This window comes from Apteryx mantelli, chromosome 3 (genome assembly GCF_036417845.1).
Source record: "Apteryx mantelli isolate bAptMan1 chromosome 3, bAptMan1.hap1, whole genome shotgun sequence".
Classification (NCBI taxonomy): domain Eukaryota; kingdom Metazoa; phylum Chordata; class Aves; order Apterygiformes; family Apterygidae; genus Apteryx; species Apteryx mantelli.
In genome coordinates this window covers 2,636,557-2,656,678 of record NC_089980.1, presented here as the reverse complement: position 1 = coordinate 2,656,678, position 20,122 = coordinate 2,636,557, and the positions used below count along the sequence as shown (strand labels likewise).

General features: G+C 48.2%; 1 protein-coding gene across 1 annotated transcript in view; it reads left to right on the top strand.

Annotated features, from left to right (window-relative positions):
- The first annotated feature begins 412 nt into the window (after positions 1-412).
- SLC24A3 (solute carrier family 24 member 3) overlaps positions 413-20,122 on the top strand; it is a 247,865-nt gene continuing 228,155 nt past the window's right edge. The window contains exon 1 of the mRNA XM_067292622.1: positions 413-476. The gene's annotated coding sequence lies outside the window, so the exon portion shown is untranslated. The remainder of the gene's footprint in view (positions 477-20,122) is intronic.

The window sequence follows — 20,122 nt, the reverse complement described above, 5'->3', positions numbered from 1 at the left end:
TCGGGGGGCAGCGGCGCGGGGGGCAGCGGCTCTGCGCCGCGGGCAGGGCCGGCGGAGGACGGAAGGGGAACCCCGCCGCCGCCGCCGCCGCCGCCACCACAGCGCCGTGAGGCGCCGCGCCGGGCGCTGGGCGGGAAGCCGCGGCGCCCCCCGCCCCTCCCTCCCTGCCTCCCCTCCCTCTCTGCCTCCCTCCCTCTCTCCCGCCCGCGGCCTAGGGCGGGCGGGCCGGCGCAGGCGGCGGCGGCGGCGGGGGGCGGGCAGGGGCGGCGCTGCCTGCGCCCGGCTCGGCGCGGCGCGGCGCGGCTCGGCGCGGAGCGGAGCGGCCGCGATGGGCGCCTGGGCGGCGGCGGCGGCGGCGGCGGAGGAGCGGCGGCAGCGGCGGCAGCGGCGGCGGCGCGGGGAGCTGCTGCGGGGGCAGCTGGGCGCCTTGGCCGCCCTGGCGCTGCTGCTGGCCGGCTGCGCGGCCGGCCGCGGCGGTGAGTAGCGGCGGCGGGGGCTCCGCGGGGCGCGGCGGGGGCTCCGCGGGGCGCAGCGCGCGGCGCCGCTGTCCGCCTCCCGCGGCCGCCGCCTGCGCCGCTTTCCAGCGGCCGCGCGCGGCGGGGGGCAGCGCGCAGCCCCTGTTGCGCGCTGCGAGCGTGCGCGGGCGAGCGGGGAGGCTCGTTTTCCTTTAAGCGGGGGGGAGCGTAGCCCTGCGCGGCTTGAATTTTGCTTTTTGAGTAAACAGACGCGGCTTAAGGGCTTCGCGGTGTCCAGCATGGTGTGAGGAATGCTCTGATGTGCAGCAGCGAGGAGCACAAACACTGCCCGGCACTCGCATGCAGGCTCTTTTTTTTTTTTTTTTTTGGGAAGTATAACAGTGGTTTGGATGGGTTCTGAAAATTTTGGACCTAATGCCCCTGAATTAGGCATCAGATCTTCTTTTTTTTTTTTTGTCCTTTTTAATTCGTGTGGTGGAAAAGTTACGGTTGTTTTTCCACGTATGGGGTAATCGATTGCTGCTGAGGACTAAGGTCAGAAAAAGAGAGAAACACGAACATCCTTTAAAGTAAGTAGGGGTGTATGCGTGTGCTCACATGTGTGCGTGTAATCATATATATATACACACACACACATGCAGACATACACATGTATACACACATGCATGGCACTAATATCCGACACTATATATAGATATCACTACATGACACTAATGTGACACTTCTGCATAAATTCCCACGACTCCAGGTGGGAGCGTGCTTCCTCCGTTGGCCTCGGCCGTGCGTGTCCGTGGGGCCGGCTCGGTGCTCTGCCCCGGCTTTTTCCTGTCGGGGAAGAAAACGAGCCCCCTCGAGCCCGTTCTGCGGTGGAGCCGAGCGGCCGCTTGCTGCTTAGCTTCGCCGCGCGATGGATTCTTAGATCATGTGGGCAAAGGCAAATATCAAGCCCGTTTTAAACCGCGCGCAGCGTGCACGCTGCTTTCCGAGGGGTAGCGTGGATTTGCACCGTGCGTTTTGCTCTCCTTGAAGACGGTTTTCCTGCCGATGTGCAAGGGAGCTCCAGCCGCTGAGTACAGGCAGCACAGGCTGTAAAGATCTGTGCTGCAGATAGATTGGTCCGCGCTGTGTTTAAATTGCCCCAAGGGTTCCCCAGCGGGCGCTGCTAGCTTTTGTCAGGGCTCTCCCCCTCTTCGGTTCAGTTTGGGTGACTGTCTTGCGTTGGCTGTTATCAAAGTTACTTTAAAATCAATCCAAAAGATGAGAAATAAAATTTGCACAATGGGTACGGCACGCGGTATATCTCTCGCCAGGCAGGACTAGAAGCGACAAGGAGAAGACTCCTTTCACAGGTGGACATTTGCAAAAGCGCCCAGCGCTTCCCTTGCCTCTTCTCTGGGACTTAGGTCGCTCCGGTTCTCTCAGGAATCTCGTTTACACATAGCAGCCTGTACGCTCCAGAGTTTGGTATTTGTGTCGTAGTTGTATAGGAGGTGGAAGGATTTTCACGTGTTTTAATTTAGCGATTTAAATTTTTTCCACTGTAAAAATGTGCAACTTAAGATGGAACGCAAACTTTTGACCAGGCTGCAGTGCCTTTATATCAAGTCGCATCTCCCTTCCCCACTGCCTGGCTGGCTGGAAGGGGACAGCAGTCTTAGTGTTGTTTTTGATAGAAAGCTCTTCAACACTTCTAGCGTTGTTTTTAATAGGAAGGGGACGTGGACTTCAAAATACAGAACTGGGGACTTTGAATCAGTGGTGTAGGTGCACGTGAGACTGAGCTACAGCCCAGTAGCATCCTTGATGTCAGTGAGACAGACTGTGGCATAAAGCTGGCCATAGACTTTAGGGGTGAGAATGAAGATATTGGAATGATTGCTGCTCCTTTAAAGCCTTTGCGTCTGGGTGTGATCCAGCCCAGGAGCTCTGGGTTTGAATCACCTTTTCAGATGTACGTTCTCGCTTTTCATGCTTCCGGTTTTCATAGTCTCCTACCCCTCATCCACTTCCTCTGTGTAAGCCAAGGTGACCAAAGCTTGCATCTGAAGGAGTGCAGCTTTTTAAGTCATGGGTGACCTCTGTTTGCAGAGGGATGTGAGGTGCTGAAGTCCCCCTCAAAAGGTCTACAAACTTGAATCTAGCCCCAAGAAATAGGCTAGAGATTGCCAGGGGGCTGTGAGCTCTTCTTGAAGAGGCAGGTAATCTCAGTGATTTGATAGATACGCTGTCTTTAATGGGTGGGAGATGTAGTGGCTAGAGCACAAGACCTGGGTTTCTGTTCTGGGAGCTTCCTCTGCTTTTCTGCATGATTGTGGGCAAGCTCCTTCAGCTCCCCGGGTCTCATTTTGACAGCTCCCTAAAATGAAGCCTCCTTTTTAAGCCGCTTTGAGATCTACTGATGCTAAGAGATCCGTAATGAAGGAGTAATATTATAACACTCATTCCTAAAACCTTTATGTTCCACAGGGCTCAGCCTTTCCAAAATGTATAAAGTGCAAATTAAGAAGAAATCCAAATATACAAAGCTCATCCTAGCAATAAACAGAGAAATGGGGTGCCCCGTTCTCTTCTTCAGGCAGTGCAAATCAGCAGTTATGCTTTGACATACAGGATGTCACACTGGTAAATAAGAGGTGTAACTGAGATCAAAACCAGCTCTCCAGACCCAAAATGTAGCTGTCAGCCACTGGACTGCAATATGCTTCTCAGTCTGCTGAAGGGGACTGGAGGTGAGGGAAAATTATAGAAACTTCTCATTAACTTGAACAGTGTGAGTTGCTCCTAAAATTCTGCCGGACTCTGCCATCATTGCAGAAAGAGCCAAACAGAGTTTGAAGTTTGAGTTATTTTTTTCCTTGCTCATCAGTCTGACTCTTAATGCCTCTTGTGAAGAGAGGGAGGAGTGGAAAAGAGAGAATGCTTCATTACATGAGACCATCTTTCAAACTGTGATGGTTCAGGTTTTTCAAGGGAGGCTTCTGAGTCAGGCCTCTTCCCGTGTTGCTGTCATAGACAGGAAAAATAGCAGGGGCAACTGTCGGTGGGAGTTTTCTTTTTTTCTTTTTATGTGTGTGCTTTTGGCAGGATGGTTAGGAGAAGCTGGGCCTGATTCGGCAGTCCTTACTCATGGGGATAGGCACATCCAAGGAAATGGAATTGCTTGTGTGATTCAAGCATGGGAGATTCGGGTTGCTTTTAAGTCTTGTTCTAACTTGACTGGAGTGAAGCCTTCAGAACGGTGAAGCAAGGCCTGCCAGGTGCATTGTGACTAGCTCTGAAGTCTTGCTCCAGATCCAAAGCTCAGACTGCTTTTATAGGACTGATAGTTGCCCGGTCCTTCTTGTGGGCTGTCGGGGGCTGAGAGCAACCGTGTTGTGATACACGCTTACTACTGCCCTTCTACACAGCAAGCCTCTAAGCGCTCCAGCATGATACGGTGGGAGATGGGGAACAAAGATCCCAGTGTGTCCTCGTTCCACCTCTGCATTGGTTGGAGAAGCTCACAAGGCTGGAAAGAACCACATAGGTTATTTCCTTCTGTCCCCTTTTGTCATGGGTCCTGCCTCAAAAGGATCCGTACACATCCCTTTACTGCCAGAATAGCACTGAAGAGCCTTGGTGTGACAGATCTTGCTCCTCTAGCTAGGAATTAAGTGAAAACTCCCTGGTTTCATTTGAATGTTTTGGTTTGCTCAAACCAAGAAACCCAAACCAAACTTTAGAGGTCATGCAATGAAAGCACAAAAGCAGTTGTTTTCCTCACCTCTTCGGTGAAGCAGGAACTGCATGTGAGTAATCCTAGCCCAGATGTAATGCTGAAATCATCGGACCCCTGGATATGGGAATTTACCCTCATAAACTAGGGAGAGGCATCAGGCCCTGAGCGTGGTATGCGACCTCTTTGGCAGGGAGCTTGTTTGGCCTTGCAGGAAGTGACTTGTTCATTTATTTAGTACTTGCTCAAGGTCCTGCACTGACAGCCGACAGAGAATGAAATCTTCTATATAGCCAGCTTACAACTTGGGGAACTGCAGGGCCAACGCGTGCACAGACCTGGCAGAGGAATTCGGCTGTGCTTGGGAAGAAGTGCATGGGGTAACGTGCTTAAAGATGCGCTTAGCTTTTAGCGCGTGCTCACAGTTTTGGCAGAACAGGGCTTGTAGGCCTGGCTGTTAATTTGTGGGTGCTTCAGGGTCTCCCTGCAGCAGTGTCTTAAAAATGGCCAGATCTCTGTACCTGCCAGTTTTCAGAGTCCGCTTTCCTTTATGGAAGTGCCAGCATGTGTACCAGGCCGGATAACTTGCCAGAATTGGATTTCTGGGGTAAACTACTGCATGCCACCTAAAATCACAGGATCTTGGTTCTCGGTGTGCGGATGCTTGGGACCTCCTGGCCTATTGGCATGAGCAGGACACGAAGGCAAAAAGTTGTTAGCCTCCCAGGCTGTTCATAAAGAGCGCGAATGCAAGGCTGTGAGATAGTGAATGGCAGGAAAACTTGACAGTCATTATTTCTTAACTTCCCATTTAGGGAAAGTAGGGTTTGTAGCCCTGGTCAGCCTACGCTGATCTAACTGCAGGTGCTCACGCCTGCCTATTCTGCTGCCTGTGGCTGCTCCTTGCCTCGTTGCCTCCTTTTGCATGGGGTCCAGCGTTTCTCTTGCTCTTAGCTGAGCTTGGCAAGCTAACCCAGCAGAAAAGTAGCCCTGGATAAATAAGGGAACTGTTCTGCGAAATGAGCACGCCAAAGTGACTTGGTGAGGGGTCTGACAAGCAAGGGGCAAGCGGAGAGTCCCTCGGTTAAGCCCACTGTCAGAATGGCAGGGCTTTATGGTAAGGTGGACATGGGTTGTTGTTTTCCTCTGAGTACCTTTTTTCTCTAAATACTTCCCTCCTGCTGCTAATCTTAAATGGTCCTCAGGGTTGAGAAGACTGGCTGCTCACGCTGTCCGTTTTTGGTCACAGACTCTCAAAAGGAAGGACTCAGTTAGACCCATCATTTATATATGGGAGGTAGTCAGGAGCCTGGAGCCCAGGACCCTTCTGGGAGTCGGATGATGAAAAGGTCCACCCTGGGGTGGGGGAAAGCTGTTCAGGAGACCATGGGACAGAGAAGAGATGTGCAGCCAGGCCTGCAACTGAGAAACATCCCTTCCCCCTTGAGCTGACCCCTGCTTCTTATGTGCTGATCTGCCCCAGGGCATTTTACTCTGTTTCGTCTCTGTTTTTCTCTCTTTAAATTGACTACAACTGTATGATAGTAGCTAGAAAAATTACCTCTGATGGAAAGAAATAATTTACAATACATTGTGTCACTCGAGCTGCTTGGTTATTTCATTGCTTTGTGTCAAAAGCCACGAGTCAAGACTTTCAATCATGGTTTTGGCTTTCAAAGCATCAGATATTTTTTTTCTAGAAAACTTTTTTTTTTAATTTGTGTTCTGGTTTCTGCATCTTTAGAATGATTTAAGTTACACCTCTTAGCTTTTCTGTCCACAAGGAAGAGTAGAAAATTTAATTTTCATAGAGCCTCCTCTAGGCTGAGACTTAAAAGAGCCAGATCTCATGAAACCTGTCACTGGCAGCTTTGGCATTTTGTTTTTTTCAAGTGAAAACCACATGGGGTTCACGGAGCACAGAGCCTGAGGGTTGCATCCTGTTACTTGTAAGCATGCTAGTGCAACTTCTTTAGGCAATTTTTGCAAAAATGTAGGTTTCTTTCACAGGCACAGTAATCTTATGCTTAGCTGCCATGGGAGCCTGCATCTTGCTGTCTCGCGGCAGTGTTTTGCCACCTGTTCTGAGACACACCACTTTTTTATTGCTGGTAAACAGGTAGTTGAGATGCAGTGATGTATTTTTGCAAAAAAATGCTGTAGGTTTTGTTTTCAGTATCACCAGGAGTCAAGTCAGACCGATGCAGAAAGCCTCTGGTAACCTCATACTGAAATTTTTCCGCTACTGTGGCTTCCCTGGAAGAAGCAGTGGGCATGCCCTAGTGCGGGCAGGATGTTTATAGTCCTGCCACTTTATTCATCATGTCCTGTAGACACGCTCTAAGAAGAATAAGGTTACACAGTGAGTAAATCATTGTGGCAGGTCTGCACCAAAGCTGAACTACTCACAGCATCAAAGGGAAATCCTGTGAAAATTAAAGCAGTCTGTGGGTGTAATTTGCAGTTCAGGAATGGGTTCATGGCTGATCCTGAAGGGATTAAGGTTTCTCACCTCTGCCTTTCCATGGAATCATTGGTAGACTATCAAGCTCCTTCCCAGCTTGAACAGCTTGTCCTTGCATTAGTTACAGTCAAGGGCATCCTGACCAGGAGTTTTCCAGTTAGCTACTTGAAACTCATGAGGGACAGTTCCATCTCCCTTTGTTTTGTCTCCCAGCAAAGTTCGTCTTAACTTGTCTTGCAGCCTCTTCTGCTGAAAGTAATGTCTCCACAGCAGTCAGGAAAGTAACTGTTCAGGCCAGATTTAGATCTGATTTTGTTAGGTCGGAAATCGACAGCGGTGGAGCTGCCGCGTTATGGATGTGACTACGGGGTGAGACCACCAGACTATGTACCTGGGATTGCAGGAAGGTGTTGAGGCCTGTGAGTCTACAGCTACATCGCTTTGGCAGTGGAGCCAGCTAGATCAAAGGAGCACCTGTATCTCCATGAGGCAGTAGATGTATGCAATGAAGGCGTTTGTACCACAGCATGGCTGGATTTCATCCTAAGATTCAGATTTAAAAATAAAATGGGTTTGAACTTCAGACACTAAGCTTTCCTTTTGGAGTGGGCTGAGAAAACTCTGAAAATAAGGGGATTTCTATGTTTGTTTTTTTTTGGGGGGGGGAGTGGAGGAGGTAAGGAAGGACAAGGAAGGAAAACAAGAACCGAACAGGACAGGACATTGCATCTGGCAAAGAGGGCTGATGAACAGAAGAACACAGTAACGGGGGACAACCTCAGGCTGGATTAAAAGCTGAAGCTTGATGGGGACTGAAGATGTTTAAGCTGGATTTTGTTTGGGCAGTGTCCCTGAGAGTGGGAGCGCTGCGCAAGGACTCCAGGGAGAAGTCCCGGGTCTTGTTCTTCCGAAAAAAGGGAGGCATTGAAGAGGAGTCCAGATGTGGTGTCCAGGGAGAAGGCTGTGTGGGACAGTACTTGTTGGGACTTGACTTGCCTTATATGGATTTTTCTGGCTAATGAGGACTGCTAAAGAGGTGGGATTGAATGTCATCTGCCTTCAAGCCGTGCCTGTGGGAAGCAGATGGTCCCCATGTCCTGCTTGGGACTTGGGAAGTGCCCGCAGGCTCAGAGGAGAGGGGTGAGGGAGCATGCCTCTCGTGTAATCCCTCCTGCCCCACACCATCCTCTCGCTCAGCTTCGCAGGCTGCCTTTGGCCGTGCGGGGTCACGGACGTTGTATTAGAGGATGTGAGCGTATGTGTGGAGAAGGGGATATACCTTACATAAAGGAAAAATGCTCTTGTGCAGAAGGGAGTGTCAAAATTCATTTGGAGACACAGATTTAGTTGTTTTGAAACATTCCTTTGCTGAGCTGTGAACTGAGCAGCTGTGCTAAGTGGCTGAGACTCGCAGTCTGGTCTGACCTTTCTATACCTCCAGTAGTGTGCGCGGTACTTTGGATAACAGCCATGTTTGTGTGTCCATAGGCAGTTAGGCCCTGATCCAGGAAGCAAGCGCTTAACTTGCAGCATGTGAAGTAATGTGGTTGACTTCAACAAGGCTAATGTGTATATAAGGTTAACCAGATCCTTACTCACTCAAGCTGTTCCTCACTCCATTGCTTTTTCAGAGGAAATAAGGCGTGTAAGCATATCCTCAAATTATAAAGTAGGGAAACTGAGGTATGACAAAGTTACCAGGACTTTTCCAGCACAGGAATGACAGACCCCCAAACGCAGTGCAGGTCTGCAGATTGATTTATGCGTCAGACCACAGTATACTGCCGTGTCCTTACAAAGCAACCTCTGAAAGTCTCTTGGGGCCCCGTGATGACCAAGGAATAGAGAGTGCGCAGCTAGAACGCTCTGTGTGAATGTAGCATGTCTCATCTGTTACGATGGTGGAAGAGGAGAAAGATGTGTGTTTGGATGGTGCTGAGACTGCTCTTCTAAAGGAAGCTTTGGGATTCCAAGTCTCTTGCTCAGTGTTCGCTCCTGCAACAGGCAACACCTATTAAATAAGAACTGCAAACAAATTTTAATAGCCGAGTTGTGAAAGAGCCTGTTAAAGTCCACAAAAAGAATCTTTTTGATATGCAAGCCAAAAACATGCTAACTGAACTTCAAACAACTGAAAGGTCTGCTATTAAAATAATACTCTTTCAGAGATAGACTCAGCTGTTTTTTTCCCTAAGATGGCCAGAACATCCTGCAACATAAAGCAGAGGAAAAACAAGCCTTACATGGACATTCCTTTCTCCTCTGAGAAGATTTGCCCTCAAGTTCTTAGTGCACCTTATTGTAAAAGTTGGGTTTTTTTTATTTTTTGCAAAGGTTCATTTTAGGAGAGACAAGAACATAAGTCATTTCAAATGACGTTATACAGAATGAAGTGTACTAAAAGGCTCACAGCATTTGGTTCCTGCTGTTAAAAAGGAATAAGTATGTATGATGTGCTACTCCATAGGGTATAGCAAGTAGAAAAGCAGAAAAGAATTGTCAAATGCTTTGCTTTCGTGCACAGTACGTACCATGGAATGCACGAGCTCGTGAGGTTTTTGGCCACAATCCTACTTGACATATATGTTCTGCTCCCTTCTTTACAGAATGATACTATGGTGCTGCTGCAGAGCAAAAATACAGAGGTATGATACTGTTGAGCCTTGCACATACCAGCCTCATCACACTACAAAATGAGAGGAGATCTCAGTGACAGGATGGTATGAAGTCTTCCCAAGAACATAGACTGCAGGACAGCTGGGTGGACCAGTCACTTGACATAACCAACATAGGGGTACCGTGGCTAAGATCTTTTAATTGAGCGCAGGTTGCAGCTCAGGTCTGGTTGAGCAGAGAACATCCTGCCGCAATCCTGTGTGTGCTGGCTAGTGCTGGGGGTTCTCACAAGCCCTGCTGTGAAAACCGAGCTAAAAAGACCTTTGCTCCAAACAGCTTCCCAAGAAATTGCCACATGTAGCTTGTTGATATGCTTGTTCAACAGGCTGAATCAGTTGTGCTCAGCACAAGATATTGCTTGCTCTGCAGTCATCCTCAGAAAGCAGTATCATGGGAGGGGAGGGAGAAGGAGAAGAGGTGATATTTAAATAAAAACAAAGTTAATTTTACTGCTGACTGTGAAGTAAAAGAAATGATAGACTTCATGTTCCTTAGATTTATTCTTGCGCTAAACCAGAGGCGGCAACAAATCAAAGTTGTTTAGAAGCAGAGGAGTTTTCCAAGAACATAACTGAGTGATGTAAAAGCCTCTTAAATCAAAATACCATCCAAATAGAGGTTGCAGGAGTACTCTGTGTTGCTCACTGCTGACCTTTCTGTGCATGCTGGTGAAACAGTCAGTCAGTAAATTTCACAGATAGGTCCAAAATCAGGATGTTGCAGCGGGAATGCATATAGACCTGGGAGACCTGAGGAGCCATTATACAAAACATAGCTAGTGATGCACCTTCTGCTGGAGTTATGCTCTAAGAGACAGAATTGATGCTGCGTCCAGGGCAAAAGAAATGTGTTAAGAGGTACTTGCTTAAAGATTCATCCTCTAAGTTAGTTGTATGCCTAATTAGTTAAATGTCTGAGAATGCTGCCTTCTGCAGTATCCATACCAGTCACTAGACCAAATTTGGGCCAGCACCTAGACCAGTTATGTCACCTAAAGCAGTGCAAACTCCAGATTTCCCTTTCTCCTCCAGCTTTCCCAGTTGCCAGGTGTTAAGTCAGATAAAATATATTTGTCATTGGTAGTGGTGTCCCACACTGGTTGGTTGCAGAGTGCCTCAGGTATCAGCTGAGAGCCAAGAAAGAGTCACCGAGGCATACGATTTCAGGGAGCAGCAAGGGCCACCTGCTCCCTAAGGGGCAGGGAGCTGAGTGTAACATGGCCAGCGGGGCAAAGGCCCCAGCAACCAGGGCCCTGTCCCACGGTACCCTAATGAGGCAAGCAGAGCAGACCCAGAGATGACAGCCGGAGTCAACCAAGAGCCCAGATCATCAGACAAGCTCATGGTGATGAGAAAGCCTTGAGGTCAAGCCAGGAACACAAGCCAGCAAATGGGGCTCAGATCTGGTGAGGGTGACCAGGGTCAGGCACAGAGCAGCGATCAAAGGGCAGGTCCATAGTGGTGAAGTGGGGTTCAAAGTCAGGCCAGGAAGTCAGTTTGCAGGTCAGGGTCTGGGTCAGAGGGGTCCACAGGCACAACTGCAACAGAGCTGGAGACAGCTACTCCTACAGTGTAGCTCAGGCAGGTCCTGGATGCCCAGGGCTGAATTTAAATGGAGCTCCTGGGCCTGTGGGTGTGGGTGGAGGCCCCAGGTGAGGCTGATCAGGGCAATTAAGACCTGTTAGTGCACTCACAGCAGCTTCCCTTCCCAGCAAGGTGTATCCTCATGCCTTGTGGAGATCAGTGTTCAGAAGGGACTTGCTGTAGAGTCATTTAATTGCTGTGGGTTGTTGGGGGGCTATTTCAGGGAACACAGGGCCGGGGTAGGGGCAGGGATCTGGGAGAGGGCCATGGCGTGAGAGAGCGGGGGCTGGATCAGAGTAGGCGGTGGGCTCAGGCTGCCTGTGGGGAGCCAGGGAGTCTGGATGGGCTTGAGGAGGGCAGGGAGATGTTTCTGCACCCCTGGGGAGCCCCAGGGGCCAGGCGGCACTGGGGAGGAGGTTCAGTCAGGAAGCCGGGGTAGGGCAGGGGGTCAGGAATGCGGGGAAAACGGAGCCCGGAGGGGCCAGGCTGGTCCCTCAGGAGAAGTCATAGGGGCCAGGCTCCATGGTGCTCTGCTCAGGGCTCGAGAGAGCCAGTGGCTGTCAGGGAGCAGTGAGGACTGACTGCTCCCTAAGGGATGAGGAACCCGGAGCTGGGTGTGCTTCGCCAGCCGGGGTCCCTTCCCACTGTACCCAAGTGAGGGGAGCCTGGAGGCAGCAGCTGGGGTCAACCAAGAGTCTGAATCACCAGGCAAGTTTGTGGTGGCGAGGCAGGTCGAGCCAAGACCGCAAGTCAGCAAACCAGGATCAGGTCCGGTCACGGTAGCCAGGACCAGGCACAGTCCAGTGATCACCGGGCAGGTCCATAGTGATCAGACAGATCTGAGGTCAAGCCGGGAAGTCAGTCCATGGGCCATAGTCTGGATCAGTGGTGGGTTCCACGGCCAAGCACAGCTGTGATGGAGCTGGAGACTGTTAACTCCTGCAGTACAGCTTAGGCAGGGACTGAAGGCCCAGGACTGAGCTGCAATGGAGCCTCTGGGCCCATGGGTGGGGGTGGAGGCCCCAGGTGAGGTGGGTCAGGGCCTCAACATCCACTTTGCCTGATTCTCTTCTGCACTGAGGCTGTCTTCCCCATCTCTGGCAACAGGAAAAGCACAGCAGCTGTGGCAATAAGTAGCCTGCGTTTAATCCATTAGACTCCCTTTACTTTGCTGGAATAGGGGGAAAATTGCACGGGTAGGTGAACTGGGAGTTTTACAGCCCAGGTGCCCTGAGGAGGGGGAGTCGCGTTGGTGTGTGCTGCCCGTGATGGTGAATCAACCTTCATTTGGGAACCTGCGCTCTGACTCTGCTGTAGAGGAAAGTCTTTCTCGGACAAGGTAGTTTCTTGCCAGGATAGGTCTTGCCGAGGGAATAGGTCCTTTTTCTTGCTTATTTAGGTTCTATCTAGAGTTTTCTAGTCTTAGGTGCTTCCTGTGCTGAAAAGCACAAGATCTGGTGTCCCCAAGTCCCTCTTGAAACCCATCTTTCCTGTGAAGGAGTCATCAGGTATTTTGCTTCTCAGTATGATGATCAGGCACTCCTACATGTCACTGGTGATGAAAGCGGTTTGTGAAAGAAACCTGAGAAGAGTTTGGAAAGATAACAAAACTTAAAAGGAGAAGAACAATAACAATAAAAAAAAAAAGGATCAGTCACCACACATTGCTGCTTGCTAAAATTAAAATCTCTAGGGATTTTGCATCAGTTAATGCATAACAGCCTGTAAAATAAAACTACAATATTGGTGTTCTCTTTTTTTTGAGCCACGATCATAAGCCTATTCTTAAAAAGTGATATATTACTGAAGGCTTTTCATTTCATTTTAGTGAAAAACATGTATTTTCCAAAAGAGGCAGGAGTTGTATTAATTCCACCACCTGCTTGTTATAGTACTATTTATTTGCAGCTCTCCAAAGTGTCTTACAACAGAGTTACATATCAGTTGACTGTGGTGTTTGGATAGGGAAGCTGAGGACCAGAAGACTGTAGGGCTAGAGCCTCAAATTGTTTAAATTGACTCTGGTGGCACAGTGCCAGCTGACACCAGCTGAGAATCTGGCCAGAACAACTTGTCCAAGGTCACCTCACAGGCTAATAGCAGAGGCATGAATTAAACCCAGGTCTGCAGAACCTCACTTCAGGGTAAATAAAGAATGCATATTGCTCCTTGAAGGGTCCTGCAGTTCTTAAAGCCTTATAAAGAAAGGATGGTGTCAAAGTCTTGCTTCTGATACAATGCTACCTTTTGGAGCCAGCATCTCTGGTTAAAAATAGAAACATATTTTTTTCTATAGTATTATTTATTTTTTTAAAAAATACTTTGGAAAATTTCAGTTTGTCTTTTATTAAAAGATCCACTTCCCCTGTGTGAGTGAGTGACTGCATTCAGCTGGGTCAGGCTCATTTCCCAGAGGAAAAAAAGTACTGCTCATGATACCTGCTTCTGCTTTGTGTCCAGGCCTTTTTCAGCAGATAGGGAAATATTCCCTAGGTGAAAAGAGTATGAGTAGTGAGCAATTAGGACAGGCAGTATATTCACATCACCTGCTTGTAAGGACAGGCTGCCTTTTCATTGATCTGCAAAACAAGTCACTACAAATTTCACTCAAGGGTTGCTACAGTACAAGCCCTTCAAAATTCTTTGAAAAGGTTAGTATGCAAATGTCACCCTAATAGTAGATTTAACGGCTAGTCTAAAATCCATTGAAGCTAGTGATGGCATTCTATATTGATATCAAGGGTGACAAAGATCTTATTTGAATCTTCACTTACTTTTGGAATGGGGTTTTCATTAAATTATTTTCAGGGATGGACACAACAGGTTTCTTGTTCTCTAGTCTCCATGTTTCTGAACATCTAGATGGCATCATGGACCATTATCTTCCTTCACGCTGTTTTCTTCGTGGTGGAAAGGGAAAAATCAGAAGAGGCCACAAGGTTGTTCTAGCTTGTGCCATCTGGAGCTTTTCTGTAAAATATGTTTGTTTAGACTCACATCAGTGTGTTGCAGCACACGTTCACATTGTCATACCATTTTCCTCTTCCTGCCTTGCTCAGAGACCCCCTGTGTGAAGCAGATGGTTGCAAGTCCATGCTGGATTTATACTGCCCACAGATCCCTTATGGGAACCTGACTTGTGATCCCCTGTGTGCCCCTGCAGGAGAGCAGAGGGAGTGCTGTTCCCAGCTCAGGCATAGCACCCAGGTCCACTCCCTGAGAAATTAGGAATGTGCTCTAGGTTGCATGCCTTGGTTAACGAGCTGACCCATGTGCTCTGCATTGGAGAACTTGTGATTGCTATGTTTAATCAGAAGACAAACTCCTGGGAAGTGTGAGTTTTCCCTGTGTGAATGATAAGCATGCAGGTTAGTTCTGATAAGCCAGTTGCACAAAATAAAAGAGTATTAATTATGATTGTACTTTTTTCTATACATTACCAGGACTCTTCAGAAAAGAGGTGAAAGAATTATTTCTGGACTTATGGAGTGCATTTCCTAGTTTGCATCTACATAAGCTGACGTGTGAATTTACAAGGTGCTTCCTCATTGTTTCTAGAGTTTCTTTTTCCTTTCTTTTTTTTTTTTTTTTGCAGCCCTTTAATAGTTTTTCAATAAGCAACATGTCAGTATTAATTTGGGAGAGAGAATAGGAGGACTATGTTAAAATATGAGGTCTGCCAGCAAAGATGTGCAAGGCTGGTTGTGGCTGGAAGGAATCCCACAGCTAATGGTACAAAGAAGAAGCAAACAAGCAGGACACTGGATATGTTCTCCCTGCCCATGGATGCACGTGGATATTACAGTGCATACCTCCACCCCAGGGGTAGCTGGTAGGTAACATCCCTGTGCTAAGCTGAGCTTGGGCTTTACAGTCAAATTCGTCTCTTAAGAATGAGGGACTGGCTCTCAGCTCAGCCTGAAGGAGGAAAGGACAAGGGGCAACCTGGGCTAGCTCAGTGGGGACTCCTGTTGACTGGGAGAATGGCTGTACTGGTGATCTGAAGCTAGGAGGACTGTGGAGGCAGAAAAAATAAGGTATTTTGGTGTGATAAGCCATGGCTTGCAGCACCATGTGGAAGAGGAAAAAGGGAAGCAACATTTAGTGGTGCAGTTATATTTGAAGAACCTGTTGTGTGAGGGAACCTGCAGTGGGACACATCTTAGTTTTTCTGGACAGACAAGAAGCTGGCAATTTTACTGTGGCCTGTTAAAACGTACCTATCTGCAGCTCTGTGCTTCCCACGGCTGGTGGACTTTGCCACCCCACAGCTTGCCATCTCCAGCCCTCGCTGTGATGAGCCAGTCACCCCATCTCTTGTACGGAAGCTGCTTGGATTCACAGGCACACAGAGTGCTTCACATACCTTTGGGGAGGGGATTAGCGTATTTTTTTCCTTCCTGATTCCTGAGCGAATTCTCCCCCAGAAGTACACCCCAACTTCGACTAGGGTGATGCTAGAGAAAGCCTGCCCTTATGCTGTGAAGTGCTCATGCAGTTGTAGCTTGGCTCAACAGGATTGTGATTTTTCTGATAGAACTAACAACCCTTTCTTATTCTGTTGTTTTTCTTTACATGTATATCTGCACCTTGAAACTAAAATCTGCTGCCTACTGATATGACTTGCCAATAAGCTGTATAAGATCATGTTTATGGGAAAAACAAAGCTTCTTCTAGAGCTGTGGCCTAAACTTTACCTTCTGTCCTTTTTCCTAAATTCCTCATCAGCAAGGTGGTCCTGTAGCTGTGTGGTTGTACTCTGACATAGGTACTGCAGGTTCTTTTCTCAGTTATACCTGTCCTCCACTCCCACCTTTGTGAAGTCCTCTGTCTCCTCCTCCCTCCCCAAATGCAAATATTTTTGGAAGAATAAAAAGTTGGTTAATCAAAATAACTTCTTCCCCTGGGGCCCCGAGTCTCTTTCCTCCCTCGTGAACTGTGAGCTGTCTGTGGCTGCCTTCCCAGGAGAGGTGGTGGGGACGTGGTGGGGAAAGCTAGAAGGTGCGTCAGCAAGAGGCTTGCCCTCCTGGCTGCTGTCCTCAGCCTCCTTCGTGTTTGCTAGCATCACAAGGCTGGGACGTCACGTAGCACAAATGACAGCCTTAAGGGAAGTCCTGGGCTTGAAGAACTCCAGGTTGGCAGAGCAGGTCAGCACTGTCTGCAGAGAGGTGCTCTCTTCTCTCTAGGTCTGCTGGCTGCTGTTTTTGTTTACCTTAGCGTTGGGACAAACTGCAGCTCCACCTCCTTGGACAGGGTAGCCAAAACGGGCAACCCTAAGCTGCAGAAGGGAAACAAGGCTTAACTTGTCCCTTGCAAGGCTTCCTTCTTCTGCTCCATGACTGAGTGCATCTCGTGGAAAAGATCAAATGGAGAACGTGCACCATCTTGGCCCTTGGCTCCCAGCCCACAGGGTTTATGATGCGTGTCCATCTCACTGTGTTAGGAAACAACTAAAGTGGTAGCGGCGAACTGCAAAGGAAGCAAAAAGTCATCCTAGATTCTCAGCAAATGTTGCTTTGATGCCCAGGATCTCTTCCTTCAACTGAGAGTTGAGTGGTCCAAATAAAACTTGAAAAACGCAAGAGTCTTCCTTCCCAGAGGGTTTCTTCCCTTGACTTTGCTCCCACAAAACTATCTCAGGCAGCTCCCCAAACCCCAATCTGTGTCTGGTTCTGATTCCTCTGTGAGGAGGAGCAGGATTAACTCAGAGGACCCTGTTTGCTTGCGTGCTCTGCGATCATCTGCCAGTCCCCAGTGTCCTTTCAAACCGAGATCCTCAGAATAGGTACCCCGACCTGTTCCTAACCTTCTTCTAAAGCATTTGTAAATCTCCCTGCCCATCTCCGTTCCTCATTATGGGTGGCCTCTACCTGAGCAGTTTGTCCCTTTCTTTCCTGATTACCAGATTAATTTCTAGATATATTTACTTCCTTTTAATAAATATCAGAAAAAGATGTCCTGGGGCTTCTGTATATATTTGTCTGTAATTAAGGTAGGATTAATCGCTTAAAATTGTTTTTTAAGGGACTGTTATGAGATCAGCAGATAGGAGCATGGGATAAAATGCATAATGAATACATCATGCTATAAATAATGGACGGAGCCAGCGCACAGGCATCCCTGAAAGGTAATAGCTCTTTCAATATTTAATAAAGGAGGTACCATAGGGAGAACACTGTATGTCACTAAGGTAATTTTCAGCCTGGCTTGCTGATACATTCATCAGTCTGAGGGAGAGCAAAAACCTGCATGCAGCTCGGGCTCTTAGTTGTCCCAGTTCGTGGTAATAACAGAGAAATATTTGTGGGCTGGAGAACTGGTAAGAAGGGGTGATGCTGAGGGTTGATCAGAGAGGGGGTGCTCCTGGCACCTGGAAGGTTTGTTAGAACTAGTGCTTTGCTCATTTTTTTTTTTAACGTGGGGTTACAGATCCAGCAGCATCTGAAGTCTTGTACTTATGTCCACTTTGTAGAAGAACCAGGCTTTGCTGGTCTTGGGGCCCCTTCGCTTGCAGCTGGCTTGCTGGCAAGCAGCAGAGCGAGGTGGGGAGTGAAGAACCATAACCCCCCTAAAAAAAAACATCCAAAGCCTTGTGTGGGGGGTGCAGGCCTTTACAGCTTTTCTTTGAACTGCTCCTTGTGATTGCTTCTACAGCTGCTGCTGCTCTGTGCTAATTTTAGCCAGGTGCATTCAGGAAGGGAATTAAGTTGCATGGAAGAAGAAGGCAAAGCATCACTTAGCAGGCCAGTGGCCACTCTTCAGAGAGCTCTTCTCTGGGATGAAAATTGAGCCTCATGGGTCTTTTCCTGAACGGATACAGAAAAAGGGGAATTACTGCCCATCTGCCAGCCTGAAACTTTTAGAGAGCAAATCCAGATGCGGTATTGTACAAGAGAGTTAAATGCTAGAGTTGAAACCTCTGAGGCTGAGACCTTGTTGCCATGTTGTGAAGTGCCTAGCATGTTTCCAGCACCAAGTAAGCGGTAAATTATAATGATTAAACAAATAGCAGTTACAGATTTATGTAGCGTTGTTCTAGAGAAACACGGGGGAAAGGAGTTATACAGCAAAGGGAAGGGAGAAACAGTCTTTGTAATGTGAAAAACATGTTTGTATTGAAATTGGACTCAAAAGCTCCCTCTTCCCTCTTGCTTGTTTATTTTTTTGCAAGATCCTTTTTTCCTTATCTCTGGTTGAGAAAAGCATGAAAAAACCCTTCTTCTGCTGTTTTCTCATGCTTACCCTATCATCAGCGTGCTCTGGTGTTTAGATATCAGACTGGGAGCCGGGGCTTATGACATTCTTCCTTTTCTTTCCCCCTGAAAGGGGTGGCTTATTTTTGGTGCTCGCAACACCCTTCTCGCTGGAGGGGACGCAGCAGGCCTGCTGCACGCATCATCCATCCATGGGAGGATCGTGCTCGCTGGGGGAGCCGTCTCTGCGCTTACTCTTTGTACGTGATTCTGTAACGTGGATCTGGACCCTCAGGACTCCTCTCTCTACCTGCTTTTTGCTGCCTGGGTGCAGCGTGGAAAACCGCTCTTGCGCCTGCTCGGTTCTCGCAGGGACGTGGCTTTGAGACGTGCAGCCCTCTTTGCTGGCGTTTACCTCCAGCCTTGGCCTCATCGAGTCCTTCCCTGCGTGCCTGGCCTCCCTCTGGGTGGGAGAAGCAGGTGCAAACTGCGCTCCGTCGGGTTGCGGTTTCATTTAAGTGCCCTTCCGTTTTGCAGGGAAAACGTTGGGCAACTTGCTATGAAATTTGTGCTCGCTGAATGCAGCCTGTGCTTTTGCACCAATACCTCCAGTCATCTGCGCTTTTTAAAAATCAAAGTGAGTAATGTGCGTGCATATAACACCCCTGTGATAAATTGCATTTGAACAGTTATGCGGGTCTAACTCAGTTGATAACTCTAAGCCAGTCTACATTTTTTTTATATGATTGCCATTTTGCAATGTGCCGTGTTTATTTGTATTATGGTAGGAATTCACCAGGGCTCCTTTGTGCTGTGACTCCTTTATGGACGTGAAGGAGCTGGGTTAAATCTTTTGCATCAATTATTATTATTTAAAACAATGCTGATTATGCAAGCAAATCTACAGGGGTGGGTGGTTTTTTTTGTTTGCTGCTTTGGAGAGCTGCAATTTTTTATTCCAGCACCTCTTCAGGATTTTTTTTTTTTTTTGGACTAAATTTTGTTCTACAGAGTTACTTTTAGCTGAAAGTGGAAAAGAGGACAACCCAAACCAAAATGAAACGCTTCATTCCAAGTTGACTAAAACATTTAATCTGACCCAAAATAGTCTTTCCTCCCACCATGTCAGCTCAAAATTAGGGGGAAAAATACACTGGTGTGGGGGGAGGGAGCAGTGAATGTTCAGTGGCTAAACTCCCCTCCTCTCCCCCCTCACCCGAAAAATCCAAGTATTTGCCCACCTGTCACATGGACTTGCAATACGACTCCTTTTCCACCCCTTTTAAAAGTAAATGCCTCCTCTGGAGAATTACCGTCTTACTGTGTGACATTGTTCAAGCCTTCCAGGAAAAAAAGGGATCTGCTGGATAGCAGTGAGGAGCTTAATCACTGCTTTCCCAGCCATATGTGGCCTTGATTTCCCAGTTCAGGCAGCCACAGGGTCTTGGAACTACATAAAAAGTAGCACTGTTACTGACAGAAAATCAATTTTAGACTATTTTTAGAAGCCTTTAATAATTTATGACTGCTATTTTTTCCTTGCTGCCTACCATAACTAAAGAAAACCGTGATGTGCGGGTGACCTGCGTGACTCGTGGTGCAACCACCTGCAACACGGCTCTCCCCAAAGTCGCTCCAGTAAAATGGCTTATCGCTGCAGTTCTTGCGTGTCATTTCCTCGCCGTTGATCTGAAGCCAGAGGGAACTTTTGGTTGGTTTCGCTGGGCTTTGGATGAAGCCCGCGCTTTGGACAGTGGCCTGGGAAGATTTTGAACAGAGCGTTTTTAGATGGCCGGGAGTAGGGAGACACGGAGAATTGCGTCGAGAAGGTTACTGATGTAAGAAGGGAGCTCAGAGAGAATTTTAGTGAAATACAGAAAAAGGAAACAGCAGCCTGGGAGTCCGATTGCGTTTGGGGATTGTCCAGAGCCCATTGCTGGGAGCGGAGCAAGGAGCCCGGCTGAGAGGGAGCTAAGATCAGGGAAGGAATTGCTCTGAGAAGGTGCTGGGGGGGG